Source organism: Danio rerio, chromosome 4 (genome assembly GCF_049306965.1).
Source record: "Danio rerio strain Tuebingen ecotype United States chromosome 4, GRCz12tu, whole genome shotgun sequence".
NCBI classification, from domain to species: Eukaryota; Metazoa; Chordata; class Actinopteri; order Cypriniformes; family Danionidae; genus Danio; species Danio rerio.
The window spans coordinates 6,801,245-6,815,439 of NC_133179.1; the positions used below are offsets into that span (position 1 = coordinate 6,801,245).

Genomic DNA, 14,195 nt, shown 5'->3' on the forward strand with positions numbered 1-14,195 from the left:
CGCAATCAGACGTTAAACCTTTTACGTCGCAATCCACACACCGTTTGACCTGAAATAACATAATAACGCTGGAAATATATGTATATATGGGTAACGCAGAGCTCAGCGGAATGAGGATGGAGATTATTTAAGATGAATGAATGAACGGGTCCTGGATGCCAGATTTTCCAGAAAGACCACAGGATGTGCAGCTATTATAGGGCACAGGCGGTTATTCCTGTGAGAGAAGACTGCAGGTGTGTGTTTCGCGCACCTGCGATGCTTCCTTATATTCCCCCGCGCATGCAACCATCAGATGCAGACATAAACACAATGCTGCTGTCACAATGTTACAAATCGTAGCTGTCAGCCTGACAGGTTGCCTCTGTATGGTGAATAAACAAGCAAAACAGAGACATAAACAGGTGTAGATGTTGTCGGAGGAGCCTGACAAACAAATCAAGAGCATCTGTAATGGTGTAATTACGGGACAAAACAGATTTCATCTTATCTAATCGCATTCAGGCTGATGATCTCTGGTCTAACGCATGCTGATGATGAATTAGATTGGGTGCTTTGGTTGGTTGTCACTGATGTGAAAATCTCATCATGTTTTAAGAATAGGACATGGTTCTGCTTTAAATCAAGCCTCTTATGTAGACTACATCATACAAACTAGTGTGAGGAAGCGAAAAATGAATTGGGAAGATGAATCAACAAGCCACAGGGCATGTTTTTAGTGTTGAGGTACTCGAACTTGGACTCAGTTTTGATTGGACTTGGACTTTTCACGGACTTGGGTAAACTTGTACTCGGACTCCATTCGAGTTCACATCATCAGATGTTTTACATCTAAAGTAAAAACAAAAGAAATGATTATCATTTATGATCGTCACTCCTCACTTTAGATGGTTTAATTACCATCAAAGTCATTGCAAGAAAAGGTTGGACGTTCCATATCAATGATTTTTAATATTTTCTCGTTATAATCTGATATTTGCTGAGAAGCACTTTGTGTGGCCAGAAAATTGGTCTAAAGTTCACTTTAGATTTATTTGTGTCTAAAAACATACAACATTTATTTTAGCTCAATCAACTTAACTTACATCAGTAAAACTGACTAAAAATATTGTTACGCTTTGAATAACTAGAACAATTTAGCTTTATTAGCGACACACTTCTCTGTAAAGCATCGTTTTATTATATTTAATCAATTCTTATTTCTCGTGCTTTCTTGATGTTGTTGTATTATGTTGTGTCCGACATTCTGTGTATTGTGAAATCATGCTTGTACTCTTTCTGTTCTAGTTAAATTATTCTAGTTATTATTTATTTCCTTATGCTAAAAACAATCAAAATAAAATTATAATTTTAATATAGTTATAATAAAATTAATTAAAACAATAAAAACAACATAAACTGTATAGATAACTGATTAATAAGGATAGTTTGCCCAAAAATGTAGCTTTCAGCGCTAGTTCGACCAGGAAGACATAACGTCAAATTACTCATCACAATCAGTTCCAACCAATAGCCACGAGACACAAGAAATACCTAATGTTATGTCACTTATCACAAACAGGTCCAACCAATAGCCACAAGACACAAGAAATACCTAATGTTATGTCACTTATCACAAACAGGTCCAACCAATAGCCACAAGACACAAGAAATACCTAATGTTATGTCACTTATCACGAACAGGTCCAACCAATAGCCACAAGACACAAGAAATACCTAATGTTATGTCACTTATCACAAACAGGTCCAACCAATAGCCACAAGACACAAGGAATATATAAGCTGTCGTCATTTCATCCATTTGATTAAATGGTAAGGCCCAGGTTTGCCCTGTCCGGGGGGGGTCTTCATCCTCGACAGCATTAGCTAGATCTACAAACTTTTGATTCAAGCTACAGATAGGGCCTCCGCCAAAGAAATCCTTTGTTTTGTTAAATAATATTTTTTGTCAATTGATACTCATTGAATAAATGCATTTCAATATCATATTTATCTCATGGACCTTCTGGTAGTACTGAAAATTCCAACGCTATCTGATGGCAATTCGTAACCTTTTGATTTAGTGGCTAATTTGTATGAAATCTCATTCGTACAATTTAGTACGATTTGCTTATGCCCTAAAAGTGCCATCCAAAGCCACGCCTCTTAAAACAGGAACATGCGCACCTTAAAGATAACAGCAGACAACCCTCTGTCCGTGCTGTCCTAAAGCGACTCTGCTTAGTGGTTGGCCAGCGGCGTGCAGGAATTACACTTGTTAGTAAGCCATACTCACATGCTATTAATATTCAGAATAGCAGTAAGCAATTTAGGGAGCACGTCACAGGTTGTCATTGTTCAATAATATACTAATGTGATGTGAATATAAAACCAACTTCAGCTGAGTAAAGCAGGCAAGGCAAAATAGCACCATTTACTGTTGTTTTGTTATTAAACTAAATAAAAATCTACATTATTATGCTGAAAAAAGGTTCCTTATGAAACTGAAAATAGTCACATTATACTTATAGTGGCTGAACAACACTTCTGTGCATATAACCCATTCATATTACAACACAATCTACATCAGCTTTGAGTGACTAAAATAGTTTTAAAACATAACATTACCTGTCTAAAAGAAATATACTTCAGCCATGGTGTCATCCTTCCTCCAGCGTGCAAAACGTCAATATTAATTTAGGATTTGAAAAAGTTTTGATTCAGCATTCGTTTCCCTCGTCTTGTGTTTACGTGCAAACGGCGGACATGTGCAGTTGTACAAATCTACATTTGTTGACAGTTTGGGCTACTTATCAGAATAACGGGGATTGTCGGCCTGACAATATTTAATCTGATGATTGAATTTGTTTATGTCTTACCCAGTAAATAAAAATACATAAATACATTAAGATTATTTACTTTAATCATTACTATTGGAAGTTGATAATACGTTCAACCACCACAACAAAAAATGTTTCAATCACCCACTGCACCTTTAATTTTCATACTAGGAAAAACAAATACCACGTAAATAAATGGTTACAGGTTTCTAACATTCTTTAATATATATGTTCACTGTCTACACCTTAAAACAAGTCAAAGGTGAGCAAATGAATTTTCATTTTTGGTGTGAACTATAACTTTTAGTAAGAGAAACATCTGTTGTCATGACTTTTTTTTCGATCTATTAATTTCAAGTTATGTACTGTACATATAAAATATATCTAAAAAGCATAAAACAAAAGTAATTATGAAAATAAATAAAAAACACATTTTTTAAAGCTCCTTAAATAGGCACTTTTTTAATCTTTAAACGAATTCTCATTTTTTTCCAGAGAAAATATGGTGAGATATATACACGCACGCTCTATCATAATGTTTTGATGCAAGTATTAAGATAGCATCAGATCTTTACACTGAACGGCTTCGGTAAATATGCTTGCCAGATGTGATTTGCCACAGAAAAAAAAAACAAAAAAAAAAAAACAAAGCCATTAAACTGTTTATCTCTCATAAACCATGACTTCCAGCGCTGATTGACAAAACTATAAATAGAAAATTGTGCTGCAATTTCAGACCCATATTTTAAGGCCAGAAGAAAACAGATATCTTACGTTTTTTTTCTCTTTTTTCTGTACATAATTACCATCAAAGTAGGTTATGGCAGCAGTTGCACAAGCATCACAGCAAACAAGAGTGCCAATCATTGAGAATGACTACAGGCTACCGAGGCCTTTCATTTAAGTGATGTTAAGAGCAAACAATCAAACCCCCTTGCTTTGGTACCCACAACACATCCATATCAAAGAATGACAAGTAGCAAAGGTGACAACCAATTTATAGCTCAAGGACTGCGAACAAGCAAATAAACAGGCATTTCCGAACCACACGTCCAGTTCAATTTGCCTCTCCCATGCTTCAATGCATTTAGGGGGCACCGAAGAGGTGCAGAACTTTAATGCCTTGCTAATAAGCTAAACAATTGTAATCATTCCCACATAATCTTGATAAGCAGTAGTAAAACTTGTGAAAACGCTCATGAAAAGTTACGTTTGCGCATCTCGTGTCTCTTTCATTTTAAATCCAAAGCCGGTGTTGACTTCAAAAAGGCGAAACGCAGAAACTTTGAACCAGTCCGTGCCCCGTCTGTGTCTGTGGGCTGGTTTTCGTGATCTCGCTAACTACCGCTTGCTGTCGTTACATTGCCGTTGCTTCGCCTGCAGGTGAAGAGAGATTAAACAGCATGCGGTGCCCTTGTAAAGCAGCAAAGGTTTTACGGAGGGGGTCTTTAAATATTTAAGGTGTGAGCACAATGAGGCAGAGCTGAAATACAAAATACAAACCTGCAAATCATTTACATTTCATTCGCCTGTGTCTATTTTACACGTAAAACTATTTTTAAGGAGCTAAAATTCGCAAAAAGGGAGATAAACGTATGATATGACAAGCTGTTTGCTGTGAGGTGATTGACATATGCTGGGAAAAAAAAGACACTATTTATGCCTCATCCGCATGTCTCATCCTCAAAATCACACACAAAAGAATTTGAATACAAGGTGCTCCATTTAGGCTGTGCAACATTGATGAAATTGCATTTATATACAGTTCAACACATTTCTAAACGTAATAGTTTTGATAACTACTGTAGTTTCTAATAAATGATTTCTTTTATCTATGCTATGATGACTACACAATATTTTACTAGATATTTTTTAAGATACTGCTAATTAAGCCATGGTCACACTAGAGTTTGAGCATACAAAACAAGATGATTGGATGTAAAAACAAACTGCGCGATTGCTCCATATTATACATTTCTGTACAGAGAGGTCATGTTTTGATCTCTGATTATTCTCACAGCCACATAATGAGATTTTGCAGGTCAGAGTTTACCAAGCTTGAACTTTGCAAAGCAGCGAAATGCGAAACTTGTCACTCGAACTTTGTTTCCGTTCTGCCGCATTTGTATGCGTATGAATGGAAGTCTATGGGGTTAAAAGTGCAGCTCATAAGTGCAGCTAGGTTAAGTTTGGGTAATTAAATAGGCAAGTTATTGTATAACGATGGTTTGTTCTGTAGACAATACAAAAACAAATATTGCTTAAAAGGTCTAATGACATTGACCTTATGATAGTAAAAAAAAATTTAAACTGCTTTTATTCTAGCTGAAATAACAAACCAGACTTTCTCCAGAAGAAAACAAATATTATAGGAAATACTGTGAAAAAGCCCTTGCTCTGTTAAACATCATTTGGGAAATATTTAAAAAATATATATAAAACATTACAGGAGGGTTAATAATTTTGACTCCTACTGTATACACATGCTACCAACTTTTAAAAGTAATTATATTGAACATTTTGCAGAACAGGTTTATGTGCTGGTTTTAGTCATAGATAAATAAATATTACTCTAAAACTACCAGTTTTGTCTAAGTGATTGAATTACTGAATCATTTATTAAAATAGAAAAAAGCAATCCTTCATCATTGAATCATTGACTCACTTTGTTCATTTGAAAACAGATTAATTCAAAAATTAAACACTGGAAATACGCTGTAAAAAAATTGTTGGGTTCCACACAATTCCTTCATGTTGTTGTCTAAAAACAAATCAATTAAGTTAACTTAATCCTTTTTACAAATTTAAGTGAATTGAACATAAAACAACAAAGTTGTCCCCCCAAAATAATTAATAATTGTGTGATTAAAATTCATTTTAAATAAGTAGTTTGAACAAGCAGTCATTTTTGAATGTTCAGGACAAAATAGTACAGTGACTAAAATATAACTTGCTCTCAGTATTAATGTACTGAATTTGTCTGTGCTCTTTACTTTTTAAATATAGTAGCCTTCATGTCGCATTTCAGTAGTTCATTAGCAAAGTCAGCATCTAACTTAGCAGTATTTTTACATTCATTCATTTGGTTTAGTCCCTTTATTCATCAGGGATCGCAACAGTGGAATGAACCGCCAACTTATTTAGCATACATTTTACACAGCAGATGCCCTTCCAGCTGCAACTCAGTACTGGGAAGCATCCCCACACACTCATTCACACACATACACTACGGCCAATTTAGTTTATTCAAGTCACCTACAGCGCATGTCTTTGGACTGTGGGGGGAAACCAGCAGGAAGCCCACACGGACACGAAAAGAACATGCAAACACACAGAAACGCAAACTGGCCCAGTCGGGACTCGAACCAGCGAACTTCTTGCTGTGAGGTGACAGTGCTAACCACAGTGTCGCCCAGCATTTGTACAAAAAAGCACAAATATTGAATGCAAAAAACATCCCTGGCCCTTGTCACAGTCAATTAAGTTGGCTAGGTAATGAGGCCATTTGCATTGTAAAGCGTCCCCCTTGTGTGAGGGTTTTAATGGGGACAGGACTGAAGAGATTAATTGAGAGTGACATTTCTTGAACTCTATTTATCCCCCCTTCCACGTCCTCCACGTCTTGCCTTTGCTTACCTGACTGACAGATCTACCTTTCAAACTGTAATATCTGAAAGACCGTCCACTCAAACCCCCTCATTGACTCTGATGTTTAAAAAGGGCAGGATGGTACATTATGCATATGGTTTTGGCGACGATCAAGAAGTGCTCGACTTCAAGACAATGGATAGATTTGGGCATGTTAAAGGAAAGGTTCAACCAAAGATTTTAATATGTTAGTAATTTACTAACATCAGGATATTCAATATGGGTAACTGTATTTTCAGCATCTACTGGCACTTAAAAAGTAAAAAAAACAACAACAACAACAGATTAATACACATGGCTCCAGATGATATACTGAGGCCTTATGGAGCTAAAGATTTAATGTGTCAAAGAGGAAAATTTATTTTCATGCTTCTACGCGTTTCCAGCAAAGCACTGAAAGCATTTACCATTGTGAGTTCATGATGTAAGCAGTTCTCTAAAAAAGGCATCTTGTCAATTTTTTAACTAATAGACCTAATTTTTCTTTTTGGGTGAATTATACTATTTAATTAAATGAACAATGTCACTGTAGATTTTTTTAAGGTATTATACTATGAAAAACAATTGACTTTATTATTTTAAAATGATTAAAACTTTGGCTTTAAAGGCAATTAATTGACTACTTATAAAGCTATAAGCAAACCCATACACTGTAAAAAGCGATAGCTGACTATTTTAATTGAATAAAATTATTCATAATCATAAAAACAATAAGTCAACTTAACAGTTCCAAGTTACGATGAGTTTCCTTACATTGTTTTAAAGTAGTCAACTGGTTTATTTTAAGTACCTAATCATTTTTACGGTATAGCCTTTAGACTACTAAGAAAATAAACTACTGTGTGTCAATTTGCAGTATATAAACAATAAGTTAAGCCAAGTTACAATGAGTTTATCTACATTGTTTTTAAGTCAACAGCTTTATTTTAAGCAATCACCTTTTACAATATACCCTTTAACTGGCAAGTAAATGAACAACTATATGTGCAAATTTATATAAAAATTAAATCAACCTAAAAATTCTAAGTTCAAATGAGCTTGCATTGTTTTTAAATAAAGTCAACTGGGTTACTTTAAGTAACTAATCACTTTACAGTGTAACCTTTAAATTAGTAAGCAAATGAACTATGTGCAAATTTCTATGAAAAAATAAGTCAACTTACTGTAAAAACTCACAATGAGTTTACGCACATTGTTTTGAAGTCAACTGGTTTACTTTAAGTACCCAATCTCTTTTTAAAGTTTAGCCCCTTAATTACTACGTAAAAATGTGAAATGTGAAAATGTATATAAAAATTAAGTCAACTTAAACAGGGTTTCTGCAGGATCAATAAAGTCAAATTTAAGACTTTTTAAGTCCCTTTTAAGACCATAATGAATACAATTTTAGGTTTATACTGGGCTAAACACTAATGATAATTTCGAATTGCCTGGTCGGTTGCCATAAATCTAAATGTAATTTTTTCTTAGCAAAATATTTTAATTCATCTCTAGTTGTATGCACTTTTTTTCAACATAATATTTATTTTTTTATCGACAAGTTTAACGTTGCTTAACATTTATGTATTATGAAGACATGGAGATGTCAGAGAGTATGGAGATTTTAATCAGTTTGTCAGTGATTAGATTGATGTCGGCCCATTTGGGAAGCTTAACTTGGACAAAAAATTAAGACCAGTTTAAAACACAATAACATGTCATTAAAACATAATATTTCAGTGAATTTGAGACTTTTCAAGCCTAAAATTTTGTTTTTGAAATTAAAGACATTTTAACAGTTAAGAACCTGCTGGGATCCTGTTCAAAATGTCAAGTTACGATGAGATTACTTACATTGGTTTTCAATTCAACTGGTTTACTTTAAATAACTAATCACCGTTTCCATTGTAGCCTTTGTATAAAGTTGCAGTGTACTCAAAAATTCCAAGTTACAATGAATTAACTTACCCTGTTTTGAAGTAAAGTCAAATGTTTTACTTTAAATAAATAATCACTTTACAGTATACCCTTTAAATTACTAAGTAAATTAATTATGTGCAAATATATATAATAAAATAACTTAAGTCAACTTAAAAGATTACAAGGTACAACTGATTTATTCACTCACTCGCTGGTTTTTAGGTTAAAATAAAAATAATAAAAAAAAATTAAAATTGCTTACAGTGGAGCAAAAATATTGCTGGATTAGAGAATTAACATCACATTGTATATTGACAAGACCCCCTGATTATTAATCTACCATAATGATTATTAATCTACCATAATTAACATTTTTAAGTGACCACAGACCAATGTTTGACGGCTACATAACTCCAAATACTGTATTTCCTATAACGCAGCATTGCTATGCATCTGCAATTATAATAAGAAGCAACAATGTTCGGGTATCTGAGGGTCAGGTGATCATCTTTAAGTTCTCCATCATTCAATATCACAAATCAAACCGCATATTTGCATGTTCTCTTATGATGCAAGCACAGTGCAACGAGAACTTTGAATATGCAATTTATAGGGCTATACAAAAAGCCATTTTTTCCACCATCCAGCATGGGGGTGGTGAAGGTGGTGGTCGTAGGTCTCTAATGACTTATTTAATATTGTAAGAGAAATGACCCGGGGACCAAGGAGCGCTACGTCTCTCCAGCCTGAAAACAGAAACAATGGAGCCACCTTAATTGTGACATTACAAGCGCTGGCACAGAGAGGAACAGAGGGGGTTTGATTAAAAGGAGAAGAGGTGGGTGACTTTGTGAAAAGGTCACTGCACACTTACCTGGACTTCTCAACTCCCCCACTTTCTGAGCCAGTAAAAAGGTGGAAGAATATGGAGGGAACAAAAAGAGAAGAAAAAAACCCCCATGTGATTAGAGACGACTTCCAATATTTTCAGCAATGCCATTAGTGAAATAAGATGGTAATTTTCTGGCAGGCTGTATCTGGGCAGAAGATGGGGGGGGGCAGCAGGTGTGAACAGAAGGAAGCACAGGTGGACAGTGTTGAGGTTAATTGTGAGGTTAACAGGGACAAAGGTTTGTCACAGTTCAGGAAAGTCCAGCATCCTTTGGGAATAGCTCCAGGTTCCGACTTATGCAATACATCTGGCCATATGTTTGATGTAAAACCATAGCCCCAATATTAGAGCTTGACTTTAATTAAAGTAAGTTATATTGGTTAGAAAAGGTTTGTGACGGCTGCAATTCTGTATGTATGTATTCTATAACGCATTCAATGCAACAAGAATGCATTAAATTGATTAAAAGCTCCATAAAAGTATCCACATTGTTAAAAAGAATACTTTTTTCTGCTCTTTTGTGCACTGGAGTATTAAAAAACAAGCCAATATAGCTATGGGGGAAATAATAATAATAAGAGACCATTTGAAAACTCTCAGTTTCTCTGGTTTTATGATTTTTTTTTTTACTGTTTGTGTTTGAGTAAAACAATTTTAATATTATTCTGATGACATTACTTCTGAATGTGAAATGTAGCCATATACAAGAGTCAAGTATTTTTAAAATCACAACAAATTAAAACATTTGTTTTTCTGGGGTGCCCTTCCCAAACAACGACATAACTCGTGGCTGAACTATCATAGTACGATGCATCGTTTGGGTTTTATGCTTTATGCTACAGTTTTAGAGGTGTAGTTACAAGCGTACGAGTTTGTGACGCAGTTTGCGAATGTTCCTTGGAACGACAGATTTGGGAAACACCAAATCAACAAACTATGTTTGTAACGATGCAACTTACGACCTTAGTTGGTTTTCAGAAAGGCACCCCTAACCAATAGTTTCAAAATAATTATGAGATTTACTAATTATTTGAAAAAAAGACCAGACCTTTATTGAATAAAGCAAATAACTTTTTACTCAAGGCCACACTTAACAAATCCAGAGAAAGAGAAAATCAAGTGCCTCACATTTTTCCCAATCACTGTAAATATATAACTCATTCATTTATTTTCTTTCTGGCTTAGTACCTTTATTAATCCAGGGTCGCCACAGCGGAATGAACCACCAACTTATCCAGCACATGTTTTACACAGCGCATGCCTTTCCAGCTGCAACCCATCTCTGGGAAACATATATATAATTGAGTACAACATGATATTAAAATTAAAATATTTTCATTCATTAAAATATACATCAAAATTGTGCATTATTTGCTGCACAGGATTATGCTATTTTACAGATCTCTCACAAGGGCAAACACTTAGTCACAAAGTCACACAAAGTCATCTGACACCTTCTAAAACACCTCAGCCATTTTAATAAACTGTACCACTCCTGTAATCTTTAAATCAATGTGGCATACCATTGTGAATCTATCATAAACCATTAAAATCTCTCTAGAGACATTACTACGATTTAATACGTCAGTTATGATGCTATCGATATATATCCATCTCTGAACCTTGCACAGGTGAGTCAATTACCAAATATATAAACGCCATGAGAAATGGCACAGCTGCAATGATGCATCACATGCACCTTATAAAGATTTACAGCACAAGCCGAGAAGAAAAAACATCTAGGCAAATGTCTGTAATAATGATTCTACAGTTGATGTCTCATGATGTCTCCAGTTTAACATTTTATTTCTTAAAAACTGCAAAGTCGATGGTGCATTAACAAAACAATGCTTAGTACACATTAAAAGACATTTAAAAGCAAACAAAGAGGGAAAACAAACATGGGCTGAATACAGTATGATGGACAGATAAAATGTGTAAGTTCAATTCACATTGTTTGACAAAATAAAAATAGTAAGTTCCAAACTTATGCAACCTGAAGATTTTTTTAGACATGGCTGTTACAATTTTGTCTAGTTGTTCGAAATGGATTCACGTAAAGACAAATTTGAGTCGCAATTAAAATCAAAATAACAGTCAACATAAATATTAATCTGTTTTACAATTAAATATTAAGCTGTGAGAAGGAACATTTCACATCAATTTATGGGGATCTAAGATGAATACAAAGATAATACAATGATCATTTTTTTTTACCATGATTTACAGGAGATACTCTAAATTGTCATTCAGCATAACAAATTCTAAACCAAAATCATATCTTTAAATACTGTCAGGCATGATTAGAACAAAAATCTGCTCAGAAATACCAATTGTAATTTAAAAGCTTCATACTTTGCCACAATCCTTCAAACACATAGGTTTGACCTACTTTTCAGGTTTTAAATGACATAAAATAATACAAATAGGTACGATCTTATACTTCAGAAAGTCATTTAGTTTCATGTGTACATAGATGTATCTTCTGCTCTGAAAGACGACAAAACATTTCAACCATAATAAGATTTTTTTTTAATGTAAAAAAATTGAAACCAACACATTTTATATGCTTAAGTCTATAAAATAACTTCATCAAATTCAACATATTTAAATTCCGGGACCAAAATGGGACATAAACATTAATGTCAATGTAATAATGTGAATTTTCCAAGCTCACTTCAATCAAGAACACATACGTTTGCTCATTTAGGTTGCTTGTTAATAAAATGCATTGTTAACACTTTATTTTAAGTCACAATTCGCTGTATTATCAAATAATCAACTAACACACTAACTTAATGACTTTAAACGCCTAGGTTTGACCTATTTGTCAGGTTTTAAAATAATACAAATAGGTACAATCTCATACTTCAGAAAGTCATTTAGTTTCATTTGTAAATAAATTTATCTTCTGGGCTGAACAAAAACAAAATATTTTAAAAAATATTTACAATTTTTATTTAATTTAATTTAATTAATTTTTAATTAAAAAAAAACTTTGAAACAACATTTTATATGCTTAAGAATAATAACTTTGTCTAATTAAACATTTAAAATCTGGGACCAAATTGGGACATATATATATATATATATATATATATATATATATATATATATATATATATATATATATATATATATATATATATATATATATATATATATATATATTGAATTTTCCAAGCTCACTTCAATCAAGAACATATGTTAGCTCATTTAGGTTAGTTGATATCAAAAAGCATTGGTAACACATTATTTTAGGTCACAATTTGATGTATTATCAAATAATCAACTAATATATTAGCTTATTAAACTTCTAATTAGCTGTTTATTAATAGTAAGGTAAAAGCTAGGTTTAGTTTTTGGGTAGGATTAAGGATGTAGTATAAGATCATACCTTATAACTACTATTAAACAGTTAATAACTTCATAATAGACATGTAATAAGCCAGTTCTTGATAGCATGAATTGAATGACCTAAACTAAAATGTTTGCAATGAATTTTATTAAATTTGAAAAGCCTTAACAGTAACTTCTATAGTATCTTACATGAACTTTATGAGGATATCTACTAAGGTTTGCATCCTTTTTTCAGTGTAAAAGAGCCAGTCTTAGTCAGTTTGGAGTAAATGCGAGCCTCGTCAAAAAGACACACAAGAGCTAGTCAGAATCTGGAGAGGTAAAAGTCTGTAGAGGTAAAGTTGTTTGTTTTGAAGCAGTTTCAGTTGAAGGTTTCGGGTCAGTTCAGTCACACCGTGTTCTGAAGTGCAGTTTGGCAAGTGTGTCATACAAGCAGTTTTTGACGAGATGAGTCAAACACACAAACGTACCGAAGGCATTACACACTGCGAACATAAACACCAACTGTGTTAACAGGACGATGCTAACATTAGTTTACATAATGCAGACAAATGCCAGCTATTTACAATTCACAAGGAGGTCAAAAGGCAATGCAAACTGAACTACATGTATGATTTAACAGTCAAGAAAAGCAAAAGTGTATTCAGTATTCACTTAAGTACAGAAGCAAAAAGGTGCATCTTTAACAGAGGCTTGGTAAAGAAAAACAAAAGAAAGTCAAGTCATTTGGCGTCTGCATTACACACCCTTCTGTGGATCCAGTTCATCTTTAAAAGCACCAGCGAGCTAATTGCTAATGTGGTTTCAAGAACTTAGGGACATTTAATTAAATGAGCTACAGTAGACGCAGTTTAAATAAAGACTTAAATTGGCTATCACTTAAACAGCCCTCTGTGTTTGTAAGAAACAGTTCAAAATAAAAAGAAATATCCCACTTAACACCCACAAAGGCTTGACCTCTGACAGTGTGAAAATATTCCCACTCAAATTACAGCGATGTGCAGAGCGAGCCCAAGTCATGTGACGTCTACTGCTTTAATTTCAACATCTACATAATTTTAAAATTGATTTAAAAAAAATAAAGGAAATATTAGAAACCTCTGCAAAGAGATGACAACTCGGTCTAAACAGTAAATAGGACAAGCTCTGTTATATTAAAGCGTTGGATATAAAGCGCTGGATATCTAGTCTTTATGCACTTTTTATAGAAGCTTGTTTGTGCCACACAGGAATTGAAACAGGAAAAGGTCATTGTGACTTTAAAAATGATGATTTTGATTTTCTATGAGTTGACATCGTATAAAAATGCTATTTATAAACTCGCAAACACTTTCTGAAATGTGAAAGTTCAATTAAAAACGGTAGAAATGAGAAAGACAAATTTGAAACTGGCAGAAGAAGAAAACAACTAAAAATCTCTGGAAAAAAGCAAAATTCAAAGGAACAAACTTGAAATTGTAAAAACAAAAAAAGTAAATCGCTAGTTTAAAAAAGAATCTCAGAAATACGAGATGTAAACTCTGAACTATGAAAAAATTATCTGTGAGATATAAAATGAATAAGAATGAGAGTAAGAG

The 14,195-nt window shown here is 33.6% G+C and overlaps 1 protein-coding gene and 1 long non-coding RNA gene across 18 annotated transcripts in view; both read right to left on the reverse strand.

Annotated features, from left to right (window-relative positions):
• Positions 1-14,195, reverse strand: part of mdfic (MyoD family inhibitor domain containing) — a 348,344-nt gene that overhangs the window by 260,004 nt on the left and 74,145 nt on the right. The window lies entirely within an intron of this gene.
• LOC141381578 (uncharacterized) lies at positions 6,957-9,266 on the reverse strand. Its single transcript, XR_012401806.1, has 3 exons — positions 9,241-9,266; positions 8,737-9,112; positions 6,957-8,690 (listed from the first exon to the last, which is right to left on the reverse strand). It is a non-coding gene; the product is annotated as an uncharacterized lncRNA (long non-coding RNA).